This window comes from Sturnus vulgaris, unplaced genomic scaffold, assembly GCF_052056855.1.
Source record: "Sturnus vulgaris isolate bStuVul1 unplaced genomic scaffold, bStuVul1.hap1 Scaffold_383, whole genome shotgun sequence".
Classification (NCBI taxonomy): Eukaryota; Metazoa; Chordata; class Aves; order Passeriformes; family Sturnidae; genus Sturnus; species Sturnus vulgaris.
The window spans coordinates 744315-767500 of NW_028276433.1; the positions used below are offsets into that span (position 1 = coordinate 744315).

Below are 23186 nucleotides of genomic sequence, written 5' to 3' on the forward strand. Positions count from 1 at the left end.
AGCGTCACAGTTGCAGATTCCTGGGCGGATGCAAATCGTGAAAGATAAAACAACAAGAGAACTGTCTTTTTTATTTCTTGTGGGAAAAATCTCTACAACTTCAACAAGAAGAGGCTTCTCTCTCCAGAAGTGAACTTAAAAAGACTAATTGGGCACTGACCGAAGTATTTGTTATATGTTTGTTTTGTTGTTATGAAAACTGGGAGAGGGAAGGAAGGAATGATCTGAAAAATCTTATTCTGAATTTTTTTTTCCCTCTCTTTTTGTTTGTGTAGTTAATAAATTTTCTTTTATACTCTCTCAAGTTTTAGGCCTGCCATGCTCGTTTGCTCCTGGTTCTGTCTCACAACAGAAAAAAATAAGTTTATTTAAATTGGCAACTCAAACTGAAGACATTAATTTGGAGCTTTGGCCGGGAAAGTCAAAATTAAACCAAGACAATTCCTGTTTGAAATCAGTATTGCAGCTCAAGGCTAGGCGTCACATTTCCAGTCTGAGGCCACAATTCCCGTTTGGAATCACAACTGCTGCTCAAGGCCCGAGGTCACAATTCCGGTTTGTAATCACAATGGCAGTTCAAGGCTCAAGGTCACAACTCCAGTCTGAGGTCACAATTCCGTTTTGGAATCACAACTGCTATTCATGTCTCGAGGTCACAATTCCAGTCTGAGGACCCAATTATGGTTTGGAATAACAACTGCAATTCATCGTTCGAGGTCATGATTCCAGTCTGAGGACCCAATTCCGATTTGAAATCACAACTAAAGCTCAAGGCTCGGGGTCACAATTCTAGTCTGAGGCCACAATTCCCCTTTGGAATTAAAACTGCTATTCAAGGCTCAAGGTCATAAATCCAGTCTGAGGTCACAATTCTGGTTTGGAATCACAATTGCAGTTCAAGGCTTGATTTCACAATTCCGGTTTGGAATAAGAATTGCATTTCAAGGCTTGAGGTCACAATTCCAGATTGAAATCACATTTGCATTTTAAGTCCTGAGGCCAGAATTCGAGTATGAGGACAAAATTCCTGTTTGGAATCACAATTGATGTTCAAGGCTCGAGGTCAAAATTCCAGTCTGAGGTCACAATTCCTCTATGGAATCACAATGGCAGTTCAAGGCATGAGATCACCATTACTGTCTGAGGTCAAAATTTCCGATTGGAATCACAATTGCAGTTCAAGGCTCAGGGTCACAATTCCAGTCTTAGGTCACAATTCCTCTATGGAATCACAATGGCAGTTCAAGGCTCGAGATCACAATTCCAGTCTGAGGCCCCAAATCCTGTCAGGAAACACTACTAAAGTCCAAGGGTCGAAGACACAATTCTAGTCTGAGGTCCCAATATCGGTTTGGTATCACAACTGCAGCTCAAGGCTCAGGGTCACAATTCCAGTCTGAAGCCACAATTCCCATTTGGAATCACAACTGCTGTTCACGTCTCGAGGTCACAATTCCAGTCTGATGACCAAATTTAGGTTTTGCATCACGACTGCCGATCAAGGCTCGGGGGCACAAATCCAGTGTGTGGCCAAAAATCAGGTTTGGAATCAAAAGTGCATTTCAAGGCTTGAGGTCACAAATCCTGCCAGAGCTCACAAGTGAATTTTGGAATAACAATTGCAGTTCAAGGCTCGAGTTCACAATTTCAGTTTGGTACCAAAATTGCAGTTCCAGGCTTGAGTTCACAATTCCAGTTTGGAATCTCAAGTGCAGTTCAAGGCTTGAGGTCACAATTCCAGTCTGAGGACACAATTCCGGTTTGGAATCACAATAGCATTTCATGGCCTGCGATCACAATTCCCGTCCGAGGTCCCAATACCGATTTGGAACCACAACAGCTGTTCATTGCTAGAGGTCACAATTCCAGTCTGAGGCCCCAATTCCGGTTTGGTTTCACTACCGCTGTTTAGGTGGTGAGGTCACGATTCCAGTCTGATGACCAAATTTAGGTTTGGCATCACGACTGCCGATCAAGGCTCGGGGTCACAAATCCAGTGTGTGGCCACAAATCAGGTTTGGAATCAAAATTGCTTTTCAAGGCTTGAGGTCACAAATCCTGTCGGAGGCCACATGTGAATTTTGGAATAACAATTGCAGTTTAAGGCTCGAGCTCACAATTTCAGTTTGGTACCAAAATTGCAGTTCCAGGCTTGAGTTCACAATTCCAGTTTGGAATCTCAATTGCAGTTCAAGGCTTGAGGTCACAATTCCAGTCTGAGACCCCAATACCACTTGGAATCTCAACTGCTGTTAAATGCGCGATGTCACTATTCCAATATGAGGACACAATTCCCGTTTGGAATAACAACCCCTGTCCATGCCTTGAGGTCACGATTCCAGTCTTTAGAGCCAATTCCAGTTTGGTATCTCAACTGCAGATCAAGGCTCGAGGACACAAATCCAGTGGGTGGTCACAAATCCGATTTAGAATCAGAATTGCAGTTCAAGGTTTGAGGTCACAAATCCTGTCTGAGGTCACAAGTGAATTTTGGAATCACAGTTGATGTTCAAGTCTTCAGGTCACAATTCCAGTCTGAGGTCAGAATTCCAGTTTGGAATAACAATTACAGTTCAAGGCTTGAGGTCATAATTCCAATCTGAGGACAAAATTCCTGTTTGGAATCACAATTGCATTTAATGGCTCGGGGTCACAATTCCAGTCTGAGGTCACAATTCCGCTTTGGAATCACAACTGAAGTTCTAATCTCGAAGTCACAATTCCAGTCTGAGGTCCCAATACCGGTTTGCTATCACAACTGCTGTTTATTGTTCAAGGTTACGATTCCAGTCTGAGGACACAATTCTCTTTTAGTATCAAAAATGCAGATCAACGCTCAGGATCAGAATTCCAGTCTGAGGCGAAAAAATTCCCGTTTGGAATCAGAACTGCCGTTCAAGGCTGGAGGTCACAAATCCAGTCTGAGGCCACAATTCCCGTTTGGAATCACAACTGCAGTTCCACGCTAGAGGTCACAATTCCAGTTCTGGTCACAATTCCAGTTTATAATCACAATTGCAGTTCATGGCTTGAGATCACAATTTCAGTTTGGTAACAAAATTGCAGTTCCAGATTTGAGTTCACAATTCCAGTTTGGAATAACAAATACATTTCAAGGCTTGAGGTCACAATTCCAGTTTGGAATCACATTTGCAGTTCAAGTCACGAGGTCACAATTCAAGTCTGAGGTCACAATTCCGGTTTGGAATCACAACTGCTATTAGTTACTCGAGGACACAATTCCAGTCTGAGGACCCAATTCCCGTTTGTTATCACAAGTCCTGTTCACGTCTCCAGGTCACGATTTCAGACTGACGACCCATTTCCGGTTTGGTATCACAACAACAGCTCAAAGCTCGAGGTCACAAATCCATTGTGTGGTCGCAAGTCTGATTTGGAATCACAATTGATTTTCAAGGCTTGAGGTCACAAATTCAGTTTGGTACCAAAATAGCAGTTCCAGGCTTGAGGTCTCAATTCCAGTTTGGAATCAGAATCACAGTTCAAGGCTTGAGTTCACAATTCCAGTTTCGAATAGCAAGTGTAGTTTAAGACTTGAGGTCACAATTGCAGTTTGGAATCACAATTGCATTTACATTCTCAAGATCAAAATTCTAATCTGAGCCCCCAATTCCTGTTTGGTATCACAACTAAAGATCGAGGCTCCAAGTCCAAATTGCAGTCTGAGGTCTCAATACCGGTTTGGAATTGCAACTGCCGTTCATTGCTCTAGGTCAGGATTCCAGTCTGAGGCCCCAGTTCTGGTTTGGTATCACAAGTGCAGCTCAAGACTCAAGATCACAATTCCAGTCTGAGGCCACAATTCCGGTTTGGAATCACAACTAAAGTTCAAGGCTCCAAGTCACAATTCCAGTCTGAGATCACAATACCAGTTTGGAATAACAACTGCAGCTCAAGGCTCGGGGTCAACATTCCAGTCTGAGGCCACATTCCCTTTTGGAATCACAACTGCAGTTCAAGGCTCGAGGTCACGAATCCATTCTGGGTACCCAATACCGGTTTGGAATCACAATGGCCGCTCAAGGCACGGGGTCAGAATTCCAGTCTGAGGCCCCATTTCCTGTTTGGTATCACATGAGCAGATCAAGGCTCGAGGTCACAATTCCAGTATGGAATCAAAATTGCAGTTCAAGACTCGAGGTCACAATTCCAGTATGGAATCACAATTGCAGTTCAAAGCTCAGGGTCACTATTCCAGTCTGAGATCACAATTCCAGTTTGGATTTACAGTTGCAGATCAAGTCTTGAGCTCACAATTCCGGTTTAGAATCAAAATTTTAGCTCAAGGCTCGAGGTCACAATTCTAGTCTGAGGTCACAGGTCCATGTTGGAATCACAATTGAAGTTCACATCTTGAGGTCACATTTCCTGTTTGGAAACAAAATAGCTGCTCATGGATTGCGGTCACCATTGCAGTCTGAGATCAAAATTCCGGTTTAGAATCAAAATTTTAGCTCAAGGCTCGAGGTCACAATTCTAGTCTGAGGTCACAGGTCCATGTTGGAATCACAATTGAAGTTCACATCTTGAGGTCACATTTCCAGTTTGGAAACAAAATAGCTGCTCATGGATTGCGGTCACCATTGCAGTCTGAGATCAAAATTCAGGTTTGGAATTTAAATTTTAGCTCAAGGCTCCAGGTCACAATTCCAGCCTGAGCTGACAAGTCCATTTTGGAATCACAATTGAAGTTGAAGTCTTGAGGTCAGAATTACAGTTTGGAATCACAACTGCAGTTCAAGGCTTGTGGTCACAATTCCAGACTGAGGTCACAATAGTAGTTTAGAATCACAATTGCAGTTCAAGGCATGTGGTTACAATTCCAGTCTGAGGTCAAAAGTCCAGGTTGGAATCACAACTGCAGTTTAATGCGTGAGGTCACAATTCCAGTGTGAGGGCACAAATCCGGTTTGCAATTACAACTGCAGCTCAAGGCTCTAGGTCACTATTCCAGTTCGAGGTCACAATTCCGTTTTTGAATCACAATTGCACTTCAAGGCTTGAGGTCACACTTCCAGTGGGAGGTCACAAGTTCATTTTGGAGGCAAAATTCAAGTTCAAATCTTGAGGTCAAAATTCCCCTTTGGAACCACAATTGCAGTTCAGGGCTCGAGATCACAATTTTAGTCTGAGGTCACAAGTCAATTTTGGAATCACAAATCAAGTTAAAATCTTAATGTCACAATTCCCGTTTGGAATCACATTTGCTGTTCAAAGCTTGAGGTCACAATCCGAGTTTGACGTCACAAGTCAATTTTGAAATCACAATTTCATTTCTATATCACAATTCCAATCTGAGCTCAAAATACCTGTTTGGAATCATAATTCCACTTCTATGTCACAATTACAGACTGAGGGCAGAATTCCAGTTTGGAATCACAATTGCAGTTCAAGGCTTGAGGTCACAATTCCAGTTTGAGGTCACAATTCGGGTTTGGAATCACAATTGCAGCTCAAGGCTAGAGGTCACAATTCCACTATGGAAACACAATTGCAGTTCAAGGCTTGAGCTCACAATTCGAGTCTGAGCTCACAATTCCAGAATGGAATCACAATTTCATTTCTATATCACAATTCCAGACTGAGCTCACAATACCTGTTTGGAATCACAATTCCACTTCTAAGTCACAACTACAGACTGAAGTCAAAATTGCAGTCTAGAATCACGATTTCAGTTTGAGGTCACAATTCCATTTTGGGATGAGTATTCTGGTTTGGAATCACATTGTGGAATCAAAATTCGGTATCAGAATTACAATTCTACTTCGGTACCACAATTCCATTTCAAAATCACAATTTCACGTCTGACCTCACAACTGCAGTTTGGAATCAAAATTGCAGAACAAGGCTTGAGGTTCAAATTCCAGTCTGTCCTCACAATTCCAGTTTGGAATCACAATTACATTTCAAGGCTTGAGGTCACAATTCCAGTCTGAGATCACAATTCCAGTTTGGGAGCAAAATTGCAGTTTAAGTCTTGAGGTATCCATTCCACTATGGAAACACAATTGCAGTTCAAGGCTTGAGGTCACAATTCCAGTCTGAGTTCACAAGTCCATATTGGAATCACAATTCAAGTTCAAATCTTGAGGTCACAATTGCAGTTTGGAATCACAATTTCCTTTCTATATCACAATTCCAGACTGAGCTCAAAATACCTGTTTAGAATCACAGTTTCACTTCTATATAACAATTAAAGACTGAGGGCAGAATTCTAGTTTGTAATCACAATTCCATGTTATGTCACAATTCCAGTCTGAGCTCACAATTCCATTTTGAAATCCCAATTGCAGTGAAGGCTAGAGGTCACAATTCCACTATGGAATCACAATTCCTGTTCAAAGCTCAGGGTCACAATTCCAGTCTGAGCTCAAAATTCCGGTTTGGAATCACAACTGCAGTACAAGCCGTGAGGTCACCATTACTGTCTGAGGTCAAAATTACCGATTGGAATCACAATTGCAGTTCAAGGCTCAGGGTCACACTTCCAGTCTTAGGTCTCAATTCCTGTTTGGAATCACAATGGCAGTTCAAGGCTCGACATCACAATTCCATTCTAAGCCCCCAGATCCGTTTTGGAATCACAACTGCTGTTCATGTTTCGTGGTCACGATTCCAGTTTGACGACCCAATTCCAGTTTGGTATCACAACTGAAGCTCAAGGCTCGTGGTCACAATTCCCTTCTGAGGCCACAATTCCCGTTTGGAATTAAAACTGCTATTCAAGGCTCGAGGTCATAAATCCAGTCTGAGGTCACAATTCCTGTTGGAATCACAATTGCAGTTCAAGGCTTGAGTTCACAATTCTGGTTTGGAATCACAATTGCAGTTCAAGGCTCGAGGTCACAATTCCAGTTTGGAATGACATTTGCAGTTCAAGTCTTGAAGTCCCAATTCCAATCTGAGGACACAATTCCTGTTTGGAATCAGTACTGCAGCTCAAGGCTCAGGGTCACAATTCCATTCTGAGGCCACAATTCCCGTTTGGAATCACAACTGCAATTTAAGGCTCGAGGTCACAATTACAGTTTGGAATCACAATAGCACTTCAAGGCGTGAGGTCACAATTACTGTCTGAGGTCAAAATTTCCGATTGGAATCACAATTGCATTTCAAGGCTCGAGATCACAATTCCAGTCTGAGGCTCCAATTCGACTTTGGAATCATAATTGCAGTTCAAGCCTGGAGGTCACAATTCTAGTCTGAGGTCCCAATATTGGTTTGGTAACACAACTGCAGATCATGTCTCTAGGTCACAACCTCAGTGTGTGGTCACAAATCCCGTTTGGAATCGCATTTGCAGTTCAAGGCTCGAGATCACAATTCCAGTCTGAGGCCCCAATTCCGGTTTGGAATCACAACTACTGATCATGTCTCGAGGTCACGATTCCAGTTTGACGACCAATTCCAGTTTGGTATCAGAACTGTAGCTCAAGGCTCGTGGTCACAATTCCCGTCTGAGGCCACAATTCCCGTTTGGAATTAAAACTGCTATTCAAGGCTCGAGGTCAGAATTCCAGTCTGAGGTCACAATTGCAGTTTGGAATCACAACTGCAGTTCAAGACTTGTTGTCACAATTCCAGTCTGATGTCACAATTTCGGTTTGGAATCACAATTGTAGTTCAAGGCTTGAGGTCACAATTCCAGTCTGAGGTCACAAGTCCATTTTGGAATCACAACTGCAGATCAAGGTTCGAGGTCACAATTCTAGTTTGAGGTCACAATTCCGATTTGGAATCACAATTGCAGTTCAAGGCTTGAGGTCACAATTCCAGTCTGAGTTCACAAGTCCATATTGGAATCACAATTCAAGTTCAAATCTTGAGGTCACAATTGCAGTTTGGAATCACAATTTCAGTTCAAGGCTTGAGGTCAAAATTCCAGTTTGAAATCAAAATATCTGTTCATGGCTTGCGGTCACAATTCCTGTCTGAGGTCAAAATTCGCATTTGGAACCACATTTGCAGTTCAGGGCTCGAGATCACAATTCCAGTCTGAGGTCACAATTCCAGTTTGGAATCACAATTGCAGTTCAAAGCTCGAGGTCACTATTGCAGTCTGAGGTCACAATTGGAGTTTGGAATCACAATTGCATTTCAAGGCTTCAGGTCAAATTCCAGTCTGATGTCACAATTCCAGTCTGAAATATTAATTGCAGTTCTCGGCTCGAGGTCACAATTCCAATCTGAGGTCACAATTCCCGTTTGGAATCACAATTGTATTTCAAGTCTTGAGGTCACAGTTCCAGTCTGAGGTCACAATTCTGGTTTGGAATCCCAATTGTAGCTCCAGGCTTGAGGTCACAATTTCAGTCTGAGTTCAAAATTCCAGTCTGGAAACACAATTGCAGTTCAAAGCTCAGGGTCATTATTCCAGTCTGAGGTCACATTTCCATTTTGGATTTACAATTTCAGGTCAGGGCTTGAGCTCACCATTCCAGTTTGGAATCACAATGTAATTTCTGTATCACAATTCCATTCTGAGATCAAAATTCCGGTTTGGAATCACAATTGCAGATCAAGGCTCGAGATCACAATTGCAGTCTGAGCTCACAATTCCAGTTTGGAATGAAAATTGCATTTCAAGCTTCGAGGTCACAATTACAGTATGGAATCCCAGTTGCAGTTCAAAGCTCAGGGTCACAATTCCAGTGTGAGGTCACAATTCCCGTTTGGAATTACAATTGCAGTTCAAGGCTTGAGGTCTCAATTCCAATCTGAGGTCACAATTCCGGTTTGGAATCACAATTACATTTCAAGGCTTGAGGTCAGAATTGCAGTTTGAGGTCACAATTCCGGTTTGGAATCACAATTGCAGTTCAAGTCTTGAGGTCTCCATTCCAGTTTGGAATCACAATTGCAGCTCAAAGCTCAGCGTCACTATTCCAGTCTGAGGTCACAGTTGCAGTTTGGAATTACAATTGCATTTCAAGGCTTGTGGTCACACTTCCAGTCTGAGGTCACAATTCCGATTTGGAATCTCTATTGCAGTTCAAGGCTTGAGGTCACAATTACAGTCTGAGGTCGCAAGTCCATTTTGGAATCACAATTCAAGTTCAGATCTTGAGGTCACAATTGCAGTTTGGAATCACAATTTCAGTTCAAGGCTTGAGGTCAAAATTCCATTTTGGAATCATAATATCTGTTCATGGCTTGCAGTCACAATTCCAGCCTGAGGTCAAAATTCGCGTTTGGCATCACATTTGCAGTTCAGGGCTCGAGATCACAAAGAACTGCCTTGTTGTCATCAAAAGATCAAATCTCATTAAGAATTCTATGACAACAATGTAATGGACTTCCAGGAACCTCATTAATGCTCTCGGTTTCATTTTTGTGTATTTTTAATCCCTCATTTGGCAGCTTGTAAAATTCATCTTGGAATTCAGAGGTCAAGCAGGATTGACTTTGGATTGACCTTCACCTCTGGTCCCACTTTGTGCAAACACAATTTGTGCCAAGGTGGGTGAACTCATCACCTCAACTTTTCACTCCAGAATATCCCCTACTTATTTCCCTGTAGATGAACTCAGATCCACTCCTCACCTCCACTGGTCATCCAAGCGTCCATTCTGTTCCCCACAGGCCCTGGTGGCCCCAGGGAGCTCCCTTGGCCTTTCTCCTGCCCCTCTCCAGCCCGAGGCTGCTCCTCCTCTTGCTCCCTCCGGCTTAATCCCGTACGGTGCCTCTCCCTTCCTGGCCGCCTGCTGCCGAGGAAGGAGGACACAGAGAGTCTCGAGTGCTGAGCCCTCCCTGCTACCCCTGCAGAGCCTTGGCTGCGCTTCCCAGGGGCCTCGGATTTCCCAGACAAATTGTCTGCTGGACTCCCTTCCATTACCTCAGCAATCTCCTCAGAAATGCCACCTCACTCCCCTTGACATCCCCTCACATTTTCTTACACAAACAGTTCTTGTGTCCCCTCTAAATGACCCCGGGTTTTCAGCTAAATGAATGGCATGACCCGTGCCCATGATTCACCCGACCAAAATCAAGAGCAAATGTTGGTTGGGCTTTAAGAACTTGAAATAACTTTGAAGCAAAAGAGATCACCTTTTTCTTCTGGGTTTTTTTTCTTTCAGATGCCAGACTTGCCTCTGTGGATGCGTGCTTAACTCTTGCTGCAGGGGACTGTCAGGCCTGAATGGCCGTGAGTTCGTGTTCTTCTCACTGGGGAATCAGAAATTATTATTAATTAGACCACAGAAATGTTTTCTGAAACCTCTCCCCTTTCCTGCCCTTTGCTGGTACATCTCCTGTTTGTGCCTTTGAATTTACAGCTGTTCCCTGATGGCCCTGCCTGACTTCTGTGCAGCTCCTAGCTGGGAAAAACTGGGAAAACCTAGGGGGTACAGAGGTGAATTTTTTAGCTGGATTTTTCTAAAATCTCTAATTCTACTGAAATTACTTCCAATCCTCCCGTGAGAAGAGCAGGAACTCACCGCCATTTAGGCCTGACAGTCACTGCAGGAAATCTGACACAGTATTAATAAGTAACCTTTCCTGAGAGCAGTCATCACCCCAGTCCTCCAGCCTTGGCAAATTTTTTGCAATGAATGGACCCAAATTCTAATCCTTAACCTAAATTTCTGTCAGCTTTTGTTAGAGAGATACCAGACAGTAAATCATACAACAGAATTTTAAAATTGCACAAAGAATAACAGGCCCAGACCAAACCTAACCACCCCCATCACTGCTCCACCCCAATTTGGGGAGAAACAGTGATATAGTTTATAAATACTCTCCTTCCATGCTATTCAGTCCTTCACTGCACATCCCCAGAGAGGATTCATTCCACCTTTTGTTCCTAACAGCACCTCTCTCTCCAGCACCAATCCCACTTGTCACAGGCACAAAGGGAGCAGACCTAAGGCAATGGTTCCAGCAGCAGCGGCAATCCCAAGCTCCCTGTTCCCTGGATTGCTCATCCGAGCACTCCCAGGAATCCCACCTCAGCCCAGTCTCTCTCTCCTCAGAGGGAAACACAGCCTGACGGGACACGGTCTGGCACTCCATTTCCTCTTTTTCCTGCTGAACTGGAAAGCCACGGGGTAAGCGCAGTCCCTCAGACCTTGCACCCCTGAACACCAGGAGAGCTGGAGTTTCACCCAGATCCCAGATTCCCTAGGCAGTTAATCCCAGCAGGGAGAAAAAGAGGATCCCTGCATTCTCTGAGTTACCCCACATCATGGGCAGGACCAGGAGCCCTCCAGGCACAGACCTCTGGTGCTGAAGCCTCTTGGCTTTGGCTGCTCAAACACCACAGCTCTTGGCAATGATGGGAGGAGTGTAATGATTTTTCCTGTCCTGAAAGAGAGGAGGAAAAGAAAATTAAGTCCACTGCAGAAGGATTCCAGCCCTCACACTTCTGCTCTGATGCTCACTGTGGGGTTTTATCCATGACAGGTGACACCAATTCAGAGTGCCCTTCTCCAGCATTTTTATTCCTAATTATTTCAGACATTAAAAGGATACTAATTTTTCTTATTGCATTCTTTCCTTAATTTTAACAGAACCATTTTCATCCCAGACCCCACTTGTCCGTTATTCAATCCTTTAGCACTGGACTTTGCACAAAGGGATACCCGTGGTGCTGCATCACAAGAAATCCCAAAGAGAAACCCCTCCAAAACCTGACAGAGAAAGGTTTCAAGGCACTCCAGAACACAGACAGATGTTCATACCTTGTCAGGCCAGACCAATTCTGTCCCATCCACCTGAGCTGTGCAGGTGAGGCAAAGGCTCCCCTTCCTCCTAGGGAATCACTGTGGTCTGAGACCACAGATATCCATCCTGGGGAGCACCTGGAAACAACGTGGGAAAGGCAAAATTAGACTGTTTTCTATCAGAAAATGAGTAATAATAATAATCAAAACTTCTGGACAAATTTAGTAACATCACTTTCATATGATAAATACAGGCCATGCCCATCCTTCAAGCCCAGGTGAAAACAGGAAAGAGAACTACAGGAAAAGCAGAGTCCCTTATTTGGATGTATTTGCTAAAGACCACATTGTATGCTCTTTGTTTCTTTAAAATAATGGATTACTGGTAAAAAGCATCTTGGGTCCATATTTTATCAGCCACAGGCAGGACAAGGTGAGCTACATCTGGAGAGCCAGGGAGATGCAGGACCTTGGCACACCAAGGATAAGAGCAAGGGAAGCAGGGGAGGTGTGGGGGGAGAGCTGGAGAAGTGAAGGAACAGGCATTTTCTTGTTCAGATTCATCAGTGCTGGGAACTTGGAAAACACATGGTGCTGCGTGCATCGAGGACATAATGCCCACGATTTGGTTGTTTTCCTTTGCTCATAACCCTTGGCTTCATCCCCTCTCCAGAGGAGCAGAGAATTCCTCCAGGGTAAGGGTGAATCTGGTCCCACTCCAGGGATGTGTCCAGTAAAGGAGGGGAGTTGTTTAGAGGAACTAACTGACCACAAAAATCAAACCCATCAAACACTGAAGTGGCCTACACTGAGCTGTAACACCAAGTGTTCACAGCAAGCAGTGGCACAAAGTGCACGCAGGACCAAGAAGTACCACTTCATTCGGTTTTTCTGCTTACATGTATTTTAGTTCTGTTTCCCTTCACAGCTGCTATTCTGCCAAGGTCAGTTCCATTTTCAGAAGCCTGTGTCACATGTAGTCAAGGCTGGAAATCCTCCCTTAGGATTTCCACATCACATCTAGATTTGCTAGGAAGCACATGCACACACAGATGCCCATTTCTGTGATATGTCAGTCAGAAATCATGTAACCCAGCAACTTGCTCCTCACTGCACCACTTGGAAATACATTCAAAAGCCAGAAAAACCCCAACCAAACAACAACCCACAAAAGACACAGCTTAGCGCAGCTTCATCTTAATATTCTGGTCAGTGATGGAGAGAAAGGAGGAAAGCTATTCTTCTAGTTCTGCACCAAGCAGTTTGAAACAGCCAATACTGTCCCCACCTGCAGCTCTGGCAGCTTCCCTCCTTCCTTCAGCCTTGCCCTGACTTCTGAAGGGCCAGGGGCACCACACAACCCAAAAGGATCAGCACTCACACCCACCGCTAGTACAGACATCTTCATGGTCCATCTTTGGCCAAACAAACTCCAGGATATTTTTGTTTTCCTGACAGACTCGGCCAACTTCATTCCCATTTATCAAGGCAACAGACACCCTGTATGGCTCTGGGGTCAGAGGATCTCTGCTGGCACAAGAACCCAGGAGAAGATTGGAAGGAAGAATCCAAGAGCAAATTGAAATCCCAGCTATGCAATGAAGGCCTGCTTCTGGCAAGTTCCTTGTGGCTTTTGGGGCTCAAGAAAAGCCTTTAGACCATAAAAACATAGGTGAAAACCCCACACCGAGCACTTGGCTTTAAAGATGTTGCACTTAATGTTACAGACAGAATTGCTCTGGGATTTGGCATTTCCTGCACCCACACAAACACATTAAAAGAATTAAGTGCAGAGTCCTGAAACTCAGTTCTTCCAATCTTATTTTGGTGGTGTCACTTGACATACCTTAATCCACAGCAATTCTTCAAAAAATGAGAAGCAACCCCACCCCCCTTCAGTTTTCCAGTTTAAAGGTTCTCTTAAGAAAAAGTTAAAGAAAAGAAGAAAAACCCAAGACCTACTATCAGCTAGTGTACCAACCACCTGTTTTCCATAGATTTTTATTACACCCAATGGCTTCTCTAAGAAAATAAATTTGTACCTGCAAAAACCTGTGGGAATTACTGCGTTGGGATGGTCGGAACAAACTCAGGCGCTCTCTGTATTCTGGTCTTGAAGTTTGCAGTTTATTTCATAGGGCGTGGCTATATATGAGGCCCTGCTAGGAACTGCAGCTGCAGCTCAGAGCAGGACAGAGAGAGAGGGATAGAGCAAGAGTAAGAGAAGAGAGTAAGAAAGCAAGAGCGAAGGGAGCGTAAGAGAGTAAGAGAGTAAGAGAGATATTTTCCCGTTTACAATACAATAAATCTATGTTGAATATTCTAATTGCCACTAACCAATCTAATACAAGATACAAATTCTCTAACATTTGCATGCAACCGAAAGGAATCACTATATTACCATGTTTTACTGCTTTTCTTATCTCTCAATTTTATCTGGGACCCTTCCTGGCATGTCTAGGGAGGATGTCTGTTTGCTTTTTGGTATTCTCAGCATCTAACATTATCTAAACAAAGGGGCCTTCAGGCATTCAGTAGCTTTCAGCCACACAGTCGAAAATTGCTATCATTTCTATTTTGCTTATATTTTCCATATTCTCAAAGTCTTTTGCTAGGCACTCGTACTTATAAGGTTTCCCTAATTCATCCTTCCCAACAAAAACCCATCCAGGAGGGGCAGGTGTTTCTGAGCCCACACCTCGCAGGTAAAGTATCAGAGAAGGAGTGGCACAGAGGGATCCAAAAGTGCCCAAGAGGTTCAAGTTCACTGTGTTTGTGCAGTATTATTTGAAACCAAAGCTCTCTGCAGCTGCCCCAAGCCTGGAGTCCACAGAAACGAAATGAGCTCCCCCTCCTACCACATTTTCTGCCTTCTCTCATCAAGGGAGAATCACATCATGCAAAAGATAATAGAGAAGATGGTAACAGCAGTCCAGTGCCCCCAGGATGGCTGGCACCAGGGTTCATTCCATCCTCTGGCTGATGGAACTTAAACCCAGGTGTTCTGGGATTGAAGGAGCAGTCAAGTTTCACCACTTGCCGTTCCACTCCCTCCCACGTTTGCAGAGCAGGAATATCGCTAGGTTCCGTATTACATCCCAAAGAAGCAGCCCCGGGAGTTCTGCTGGAGCTATTGGCTCACAGACTTCTACACACTTGATCAGAGAAATTTAACTTTTCTAAGCAAAATACTTGAGAAAAATACCACTATGATAATACAGATTACTTCAAAAAGTGAAGTGATCGCTATGTCACCTAACAAACCACTAAAAATACTTTTCAAATATACTGAGTCACACTACATACTTTCCTCTGTTAGAAAAAAAAAATGTTTAAGAAGAGTCTTAGGTGTTACAAAATAAACTACTACCTGCTTGAAGACCAAAAAAGAGCTCCTCATCCTGGAGTAATTCCTTCACAGCAGCCCAGTCTCGTGTTAATTGTTTCAGTGTCAACTAGAGGTTCCAGGATATCGGATCTAAGTCTTCGACTTCTACCGGGAGTTCTGGTGCAATTGAAAACACCAAGAAGCGTGCGACCCTTCCTCTGAAAATAAAATAGATGTAAAGAACACATGCAGAGATGGCAAGTGTCAGGAGACGTTTACAAGCAAGAATCTCCTACAAATATGAGGTATGCTTTGGCATGCTTAGCATGTCCCTTTTTTCTACGTTTATTATATCAACTCCAGCAGTTTAGGATGCTAGGAAATTCAATGTGATTTAATATAATATTAGCCCTCAATTCTATCAGTATAAAAATACATTTGTACTTAGTATTTTATTCCTATTTTGTAGTACTATTCCATTACTACTGCAGTGGAAAATTTTACATTTTCCCCCTCCACTAAACTAATTAAAAATGAACAGGCCAACCCTAGACAAAGAGGTAAATTATAAAGTTACAAAGATCAAATATTAATCAGAACAATTTACTTGAAATTACATTTCTGAAAATAATTTAAAATAGATTTAGAAGTCAAAAAGACAAATTGAGTTTGGAGAAGGCGTTCGGCACTCCAAGGGCAGCCAGGGTTACAGGTGGTGGCAGCTTGGGGCCAGGAGAAATCCCGGTCCATTTGGAATTTTAGCAGGCAGAAGCCTGGTTTGGTGCACAGGTCCCTGGACACGAAGTCTGGCCCTTTTCCCTGTGAAACAAATCTTACCCTTGCCAGGTTCCTGAAATCAGCTACGAGGAGGCTTTTGGCACTCCAAGAGCAGCAGGGTCACAGCTGGATGCCGCTGAGGTCTGGGTGACACCATGCTCCATTTGGAATTTTAACATGTAGATGACTGCTCCTGGTCACAGGCCCCAGGATAGAATCTGATGGCCTTTTCCCTGCGAATCCAACACTCACGCTTCCAGGGTTCCTGAGATGTGCACAGAGGAGGGTTTCGGCACCCCAAAGGCAGCCAGGCTTCTAAGTGGTGGCAGCTTGGGGCTGGGAGAAACCACGCTCCATTTGTAATTTTTTCAAGCTGAAGGCCGGAACATGGCTCTGGACATGAATAGCGGTCCTTTTCGCTGTTAAACAAAACCGGAAAAAAAACTTGGTCTGTTCTGAGTTTTAGCAGGCAGAAGCCCAGGCCCAGGCCCAGCATCACTGGACATGGGGAGTTGCCCAATTTTCCTGTGAAACAACACTCACCCTCCCAGGGTTCCTGAGACCAGTTAGGAGGAGGCTTTTGGCACCCGAAAGAGAGCCAGGATTACAGGTGGGGGCAGCTGTGGTATGGAAGCAATCCCGGTCCATTTGGAATTTTAGCAGGCAGAAGCCTGGTGGGGGGCACAGGTATCTGGACAAAAACTGTGGCCCTTTCCTCTGTGAAACAAAACTCATTTTGCCGGGTTCCTGAGACCAGTTAGGACGGGGCTTTTGGCACTCCATGAGAAGCCAGGGTTCCAGGTGGTTCCAGCTGTGGTATGGGAGTAATCCCAGTCTATTTGGACAAAGAAAACCTAAGACCCTCACCGAAATCCAGAGGCCCCCCTAACCCTAGAGATCCCAAAGCAAAGACACCCCCCTAACCCTAGAGTGAGCCCAAACCTAGATGCCCCCATAACCCTAGACGCCTTCATAACCCTAGTTGCTCTGCTAATACTAGAACCCCAGTGAACCCTAGACATTCCCAAACCGCAGACACCCCCCAAACCGTAGAGTCACCCCAAGCCTAGATATCCCCACAACAATAGACACCCCAAAACCTCACACATAACCCCTAACCCTAGACCCTCAGCGAATCCTAGACATGCCCCTAAAACTAGACACACCCAAACCCTAGACACCCCCCAACCCCAGAGCCAGCCCAAGCCTAGACACCCTCAAAACCCCAGACGCTCCATAACTGTAGAAGCTCCACTAATCCCAGACGCCCCCACAACCCTAGACACCCCCAGAACCCTAGATGTCCCCCCAACCCTAAACTCCGAGCCAACTCTAGACAGCCCCAAACCCTAGAAACCCCCGTAACCCTACAGTCAGCCCAACCCTCGTTGCCCCCAGAAACTTAGACACCCCCAGACCTAAGCCTAGACTCAGTCTAAAGCTAGAAGCCCCACAACCCTAGATGCCCTCAGAACCCGAGAAGCTCCTGTAACCCTAGACCCCCACATAACACAACCCCCACATAAGACAACCACATAACCCTAGACACCCCCTAAACCTAGAGCCAGCCCAACCCAAGATGCCCTCAAAACCCTATACACGCCCTAAACCTCAGATGCTCCCCTAAAATTAGACCTTCAACAAACACTAGATGTCCCCATAACCCTAGACACCCCCAAACCCTAGACACCTCCTGAAGCCAAGAACCAGCCAACCCTAGACACCCCCAAAACCTCAGATGCACCCCTAAAATTAGACCCTCAGTGAACCCTAGATGGCCTTCAAACCCTAGACACACCCAAACCCTACACACACCCCTAACCCAAGAGCCAGCCTAACCCTAGACAACTCTACAACCCTAGACACGCCCAGGACCCTAGAAGATCCCCTAACCCGAGACCCCCAGCGAAAACCACACACCCCCATAACCCTAGATACCCCCCTAATCCGAGACACACCCCTAACCCTAGTCCCTCAGTGCACTCTATATTTCCCCATAACCATAGACACCCCCAAATCCTAGACACCTCCCTAACCCGTGAGCCAGCCTAACCCTAGACACCTGCACAACCCTAGACGCCCTCAGAACCCTAGAAGCTCCTCTAACCCCAGACACCCTGCGAACCCTAAACACCCCCATAACCCTAGATACCAGCCTAACCCTAGACACTCCCCTAACCCTAGTCCCTCAGCGAACCCTAAATTTCCCCCTAACCGTAGACACCCCCAAATCCTAGACACCTTCCTAACCTTGGAGCCAGCATTACCCTAGACACCCCCACAACCCCTGACGCCCTCAGAACCCTAGAAGCCTCACTAACCCCAGATCCCCAGCGAACGCCAGACATCCCTGTAACCTTAGAAAATCCCTGTAACTCTAGAGCTAGCCTAACCCTAGACACCACCAAACACTTGACACCCCTCTGAGCCTAAATCCCCCTAACTCCAGACCGTCAGCAAACCCTAGATGTCCCCCTAATGCTAGGCATCCCCAACACTTGACACCTCCCTAACCGAAGTCAGCCTAAAGCTAGAAGCCCCCACAAACCTAGACGCCCCAGAAACCTAGAAGCTCCCCTAAACCTAGACCCCCAGCAAAGCAGAGACACCACCCTAACCCTAGAGCCAGCTCAACCCTAGACACACCCACAACCCTAGACGCACCCACAACCCTAGACGCTCCCAAAATCCCAAACGCTCACCTAAGCTTAGATCCTCAGTGAACCCTAGATGTCCCCCTAAACCTAAACACCCCCAAACCTTAGACACCCCCAACCCTAGAGCCAGCCCAACCCTAGACACCCCCACAACTCAGATACTCCATAACCCTAGAAGCTCCCCTAATCCCAGACTCCCCCACAACCCTAGACACCGCCATAATCCTAGTCATCCCCAAAACCCTAGATGTCCCCCTAACCTTAGATCCCCAGCCAACTCTAGACATCCCCAAACCCTAGAGACCCCCGTAACCCTACAGTCAGCCCAACCCTCGTCGCCCCCACAACCCTAGACACCCCCAGAAACCTAGACGCCCCCTAAACCTAGACCCTCAATGAACCCCAGATGCCCCCCAAACACTAGACACCCCCAACCCCAGAGTCAGCCAACCCTAGATGCCCCCACAACCCTACACGCCCTCAAAACCGTAGATGTTCCTCTAACCCTAGACCCCCAGAGAACCCTACACATCCCTAAACCCTAGACACCCCCTAAACCCTAGAGCCTCCAAACCAGAACCCTAGAAGCTCCCCTAAGCCTAGATCCCCAGTGAACCCCAGACACCCCTATAACCCTAGACGACCCCCTCACCCTAGACTCCTAGCGAACCCTAGATGCCCCCCAACGCTAGACATCACCAAACCCTAGACAAGCCCCAACCCTAGAGCCAGGCTAATCCTAAACGCCCCCACAACCCTAGACACCCCCAGAACCCTAGACACACCACAAACCCCATACCCCCAGCTAACCCAAGATGCCCCCCACCCTAAACCTCCTCAAACCTTAGACACTCCCTGAACCCCAGAGTCTGCCCAGCCCTAGACACCCGCACAATCCCGGATGCCCCCACAAGCCTAGACGCCCCCTAACCCTAGACCCCCATCGAACCCCAGATGCTCCTCCCCAACCGTAGACCCCCCAGTACGCACACCACGGCCACCCATGTAAAAGCCCCCGACACAGAAAGGCAAGCAAACCATCCAACCCACAACCTGCCATAAAACAGCCAGATTGCAGCCAAATGGCCGGAAGCACCCCGCCATGCCAAGCCACCAAAGCCAACCAACAACCAGGGGCCCTCCAAAACCGCACCCCATGCCCAAGCCCTTCGGCCCATCAAGGAATCCCCAGCAATCCCAAGCCATCACCACACCACAACAAGCAATACCACGGTTCCCAATCTAGACCCCGCCCTGCACCAACGAAGAAATAGCCCAGCCAACACAGAAGCACACCCTCACCCAACGCAACTCCACACAGAAGAGCAGGACAAACCCCAGATCACCTCCCAAGGGGACACACAAACGCAGACAACCACAGCCGACACAGAGCTCACCCACCATCCCTCGCCACGCCCAGCACCGGGCAGGCCGGCACAGTTCCAGAGGCCGAAAAGCCTGCAGAGCAGTCGCAACGACAGACGCTCACACAGAAGGCAGTGCGGGAGAGGAAACGAGCCCACCCGTAGTCGCAGCCCCCTAACCCACGCCCCAGATCTGGCACCCCCAGCCCGAGCAGTCCCATAAAGAACCCCCGCCCATGCCAGAGAAAAAGCCCCGCGCATCGCCGGGACAGGCGGAGCCCTGGGTCCCCGGGCCCGCAGGGGCAGTTCCCGTGTCCCAGCTGGTCCCAGGCACCCCGAAGAAACCGCCGCCCCCTCGCAGGGTCCCCGGCACAGCTCCAACCCCCGTGGCCGCAGGGGGAGCTTGCCCAAAATCCCGGCAGCAACCCAGCGCGGTGCCTCTTGGCGGCAGAGTGGGAGCCGTAGACGTAGCCCCCGCCCGCCCCCAGCACTCCTGACCGGCGCGCCCCCTCCCAGCTGTGTCCACGCACGACCCGACGCCGGCCCGGCCATCCCGCGCTGAGCCCCACCCCTGGGCAGGACCACCCGAGCCACCCCCGATGCGTACAGGACCCGAACTAGAAGCCCCGACCCCCTGGTGGTCCCTCCCCAGCGCCCCGACCCTGCTCGGGCCATTCCGCCGCACCCAACCGCAGCTGGCCCACCCATATAGAGCGGTGCCACCGAGGCAGCTGCACCCCAATGCCGCCGCGTCCCCGCCATCCCCCCTGCCATTCCCCGACCATGCCTCGCAGGCCCGCCTTACGCAGCATCGTTCGACCGCCCCGCTCTGTCCCGTTCCCCGTGCGCCCACCCCGCTCCCTCGCGTCATGGCACCGCTCCACCCCAGCGGCGCTACGGCAAACCCACTCACAGGAGCGTGTCACCATACTGACCCAACGCCCAACGCCACCCCACCCCCGGCGCGGCCAGCCCGTACCCGGCAGCAGCCTGACCCTGGTTGCCACGACTGGCCTCCGGGCCCCCGACCCCTGCGAGACCCATCACCAAGACCGCCCCCACACCTGCACGCGGGCCACCATAGGCTGCAGAAACACGAGAGAAGAAGGAGCCCGCTGGGGTCAGGGGGCCGCCATCTTGTCCGGCGTCACGTGGACACACGGGAGCAGCCATCTTGCAAAGCAACCACATGGCCTCTCGGGGGCCTCCATGTTCGGCCCCAACCCCGTGGCAGCAGGGGGTGGCCATCTTGGCTAGGGTTAGGGTTTAGGGTTAGGGTTTTTGACTGCCCCCCCCTGCGTTACCCCCTGCGCCCCCTCCGTGCCCCCCCTCCCCCCCTTTCCCCTTCCCTCTTTCCCCCTTCCACTCCCTCCCCTCCTTTCTCCCTTTCCTCCTTTCTTCCCTCTTCCTCCCCTCTTCCATCCTCCCTTCTCTTCCCCCTTCCCTCCTCTCTTCCCTCTTCCCTCCCCTCTTCTCTCCCCTCTTCCATCCCCTCTTCCCTCCCTTCCCTCACCACTTCTTTCTCCACCTAATGTCCTCCAAAACACCACTGCTTGCCTCTACCTTCCCACATGCCTTAGGTACTGCCTTCAGCTCTCACCTCTCTTCTGCTTTAGCCTCTACCTGTGGGCACATACATTTAGAGAGCTAGGCAGTTAGAGCTTGCAAATTTTTTGCAGGCCTGAATTTCTCCTGACTCTCAGCTCCATTCCCAGGCTCACAAGCTGACTCCAGCTTCAGTTATGGAGGAAGCATCCCGAGGTGGTGAAAAAGAGTGGAATTCATAATAAACATTAACACCTCGTGTCTTTCCTGTGGGATATAAAGGTACTGCCCCATGGATGTTTTTCCCAATTGTCCAATCAACTACTGTCCTGTCCTAGCTCCAGGTAACATGCTTTAAATACGGACTGTCCATACATTAAGGTTGGCCTTTTTTCCCTAAAGACGTCCATGTGTGTTGCTGTCCATTCTCTTCTCACTTCCACTCTGCATTCACATCTGCCTTCCTGCTCGCCTTTGCCTTTACCTTCGCTTCTACACACTCTCTGCCTGCCACTCTGACTTTGCTTTTACACTCCTCTCAGCCTTCCACTGTACCTTCGATTGTAGATTCCTGACTGCATTCCAGTCCAGATTTGGTTCTAGCATCCTCTCTGCCTTGCACTCTGGATACAGTTCAATTCAGATGCCTTCCAGTATGCCTTTGGTTCTAGATTCCTGTCTGCTATAGTGTCTGCTTCCTCCTGAAATCTAGAATCCCAATAACCCTGTAGTCAGCAGAACCCTAGACAAGCCCATAAGCCTACACTCAGACCTATCTCTAGACCACTCCACCCCTAAACACCCCCCATCAATAGACACCCCCCATCACTAGACACCCCCCCCATCCTATGACACCCCCTCAACCCTAGACAACCCCGTCCCTAAAAACCTCCTCAAATCTACACACGGCTTCATCCCTAAACATGCCCCCATCCCTAGACAGGCTCCCATCCCTAAACACACTCCCAACCCTAGACACCCCCATAAGACTAGACCACTCAAACCCTAGACCACAAGAACCTTAGCCCCCCTCTAACCCTACTTAGGATTAGGGTTCAGATTCGGGTTGGGTTCGGGTTAGGGTACGGGTTAAGGTACAGGTTAGGGTACGGGATAGGGTTAGGTTACGGGTTAGGGTACGGGGTAGAGTTAGGGTACAGGTTAGCGTTAGGGTACGGGTTAGGGTATGGGTTAGGGTACGGGATAGGGTTAGGGTACGGATTAGGGTACGGGTTAGGGTACGAGGTAGAGTTAGGGTACAGGTTAGGGTTAGGGTACGGGTTAGGGTTAGGGTTAGGGTACGGGTTAGGGTTAGGGTACGGGTTAGGGTAGGGGTTAGGGTTAGGGTTAGGGTACGGGTTAGGGTTAGGGTACGGGTTAGGGTTAGGGTACGGGTTAGGGTTGGGTTAGGGTTAGGGTTAGGGTACGGGTTAGGGTTAGGGTACGGGTTGGGGTACGGGTTAGGGTTAGGGTACAGGTTAGGGTTAGGGTTAGGGTACGGGTTAGCGTACGGGTTAGGGTTAGGGTTAGGGTTAGGGTTAGGGTTAGGGTACGGGTTAGGGTTAGGGTACGGGATAGGGTTAGGGTTAGGGTTAGGGTACGGGATACGGTACGGGTTAGGGTTACGGTACGGGTACGGGTACAGGTTAGGGTTAGGGTTAGGGTTAGGGTTAGGGTACGGGTACGGGTACGGGTACGGTTACGGGTACGGGTTAGGGTTAGGGTACGGGTTAGGGTTAGGGTACGGGTTATGGTACGGGTTAGGGTACGGGTTAGGGTTAGGGTTAGGGTTAGGGTTAGGGTTAGGGTACAGGTTAGGGTACGGGTTAGGGTA

At 47.7% G+C, this 23186-nt stretch overlaps 1 long non-coding RNA gene across 1 annotated transcript; it reads right to left on the minus strand.

Moving 5' to 3' along the window:
* Positions 1-11299: 11299 nt before the first annotated feature.
* Positions 11300-15131, minus strand: LOC148217711 (uncharacterized). The gene is made up of 3 exons (XR_015800828.1): positions 15052-15131; positions 11700-11819; positions 11300-11322 (listed from the first exon to the last, which is right to left on the minus strand). It is a non-coding gene; the product is annotated as an uncharacterized LOC148217711 (long non-coding RNA).
* Positions 15132-23186: the final 8055 nt, after the last annotated feature.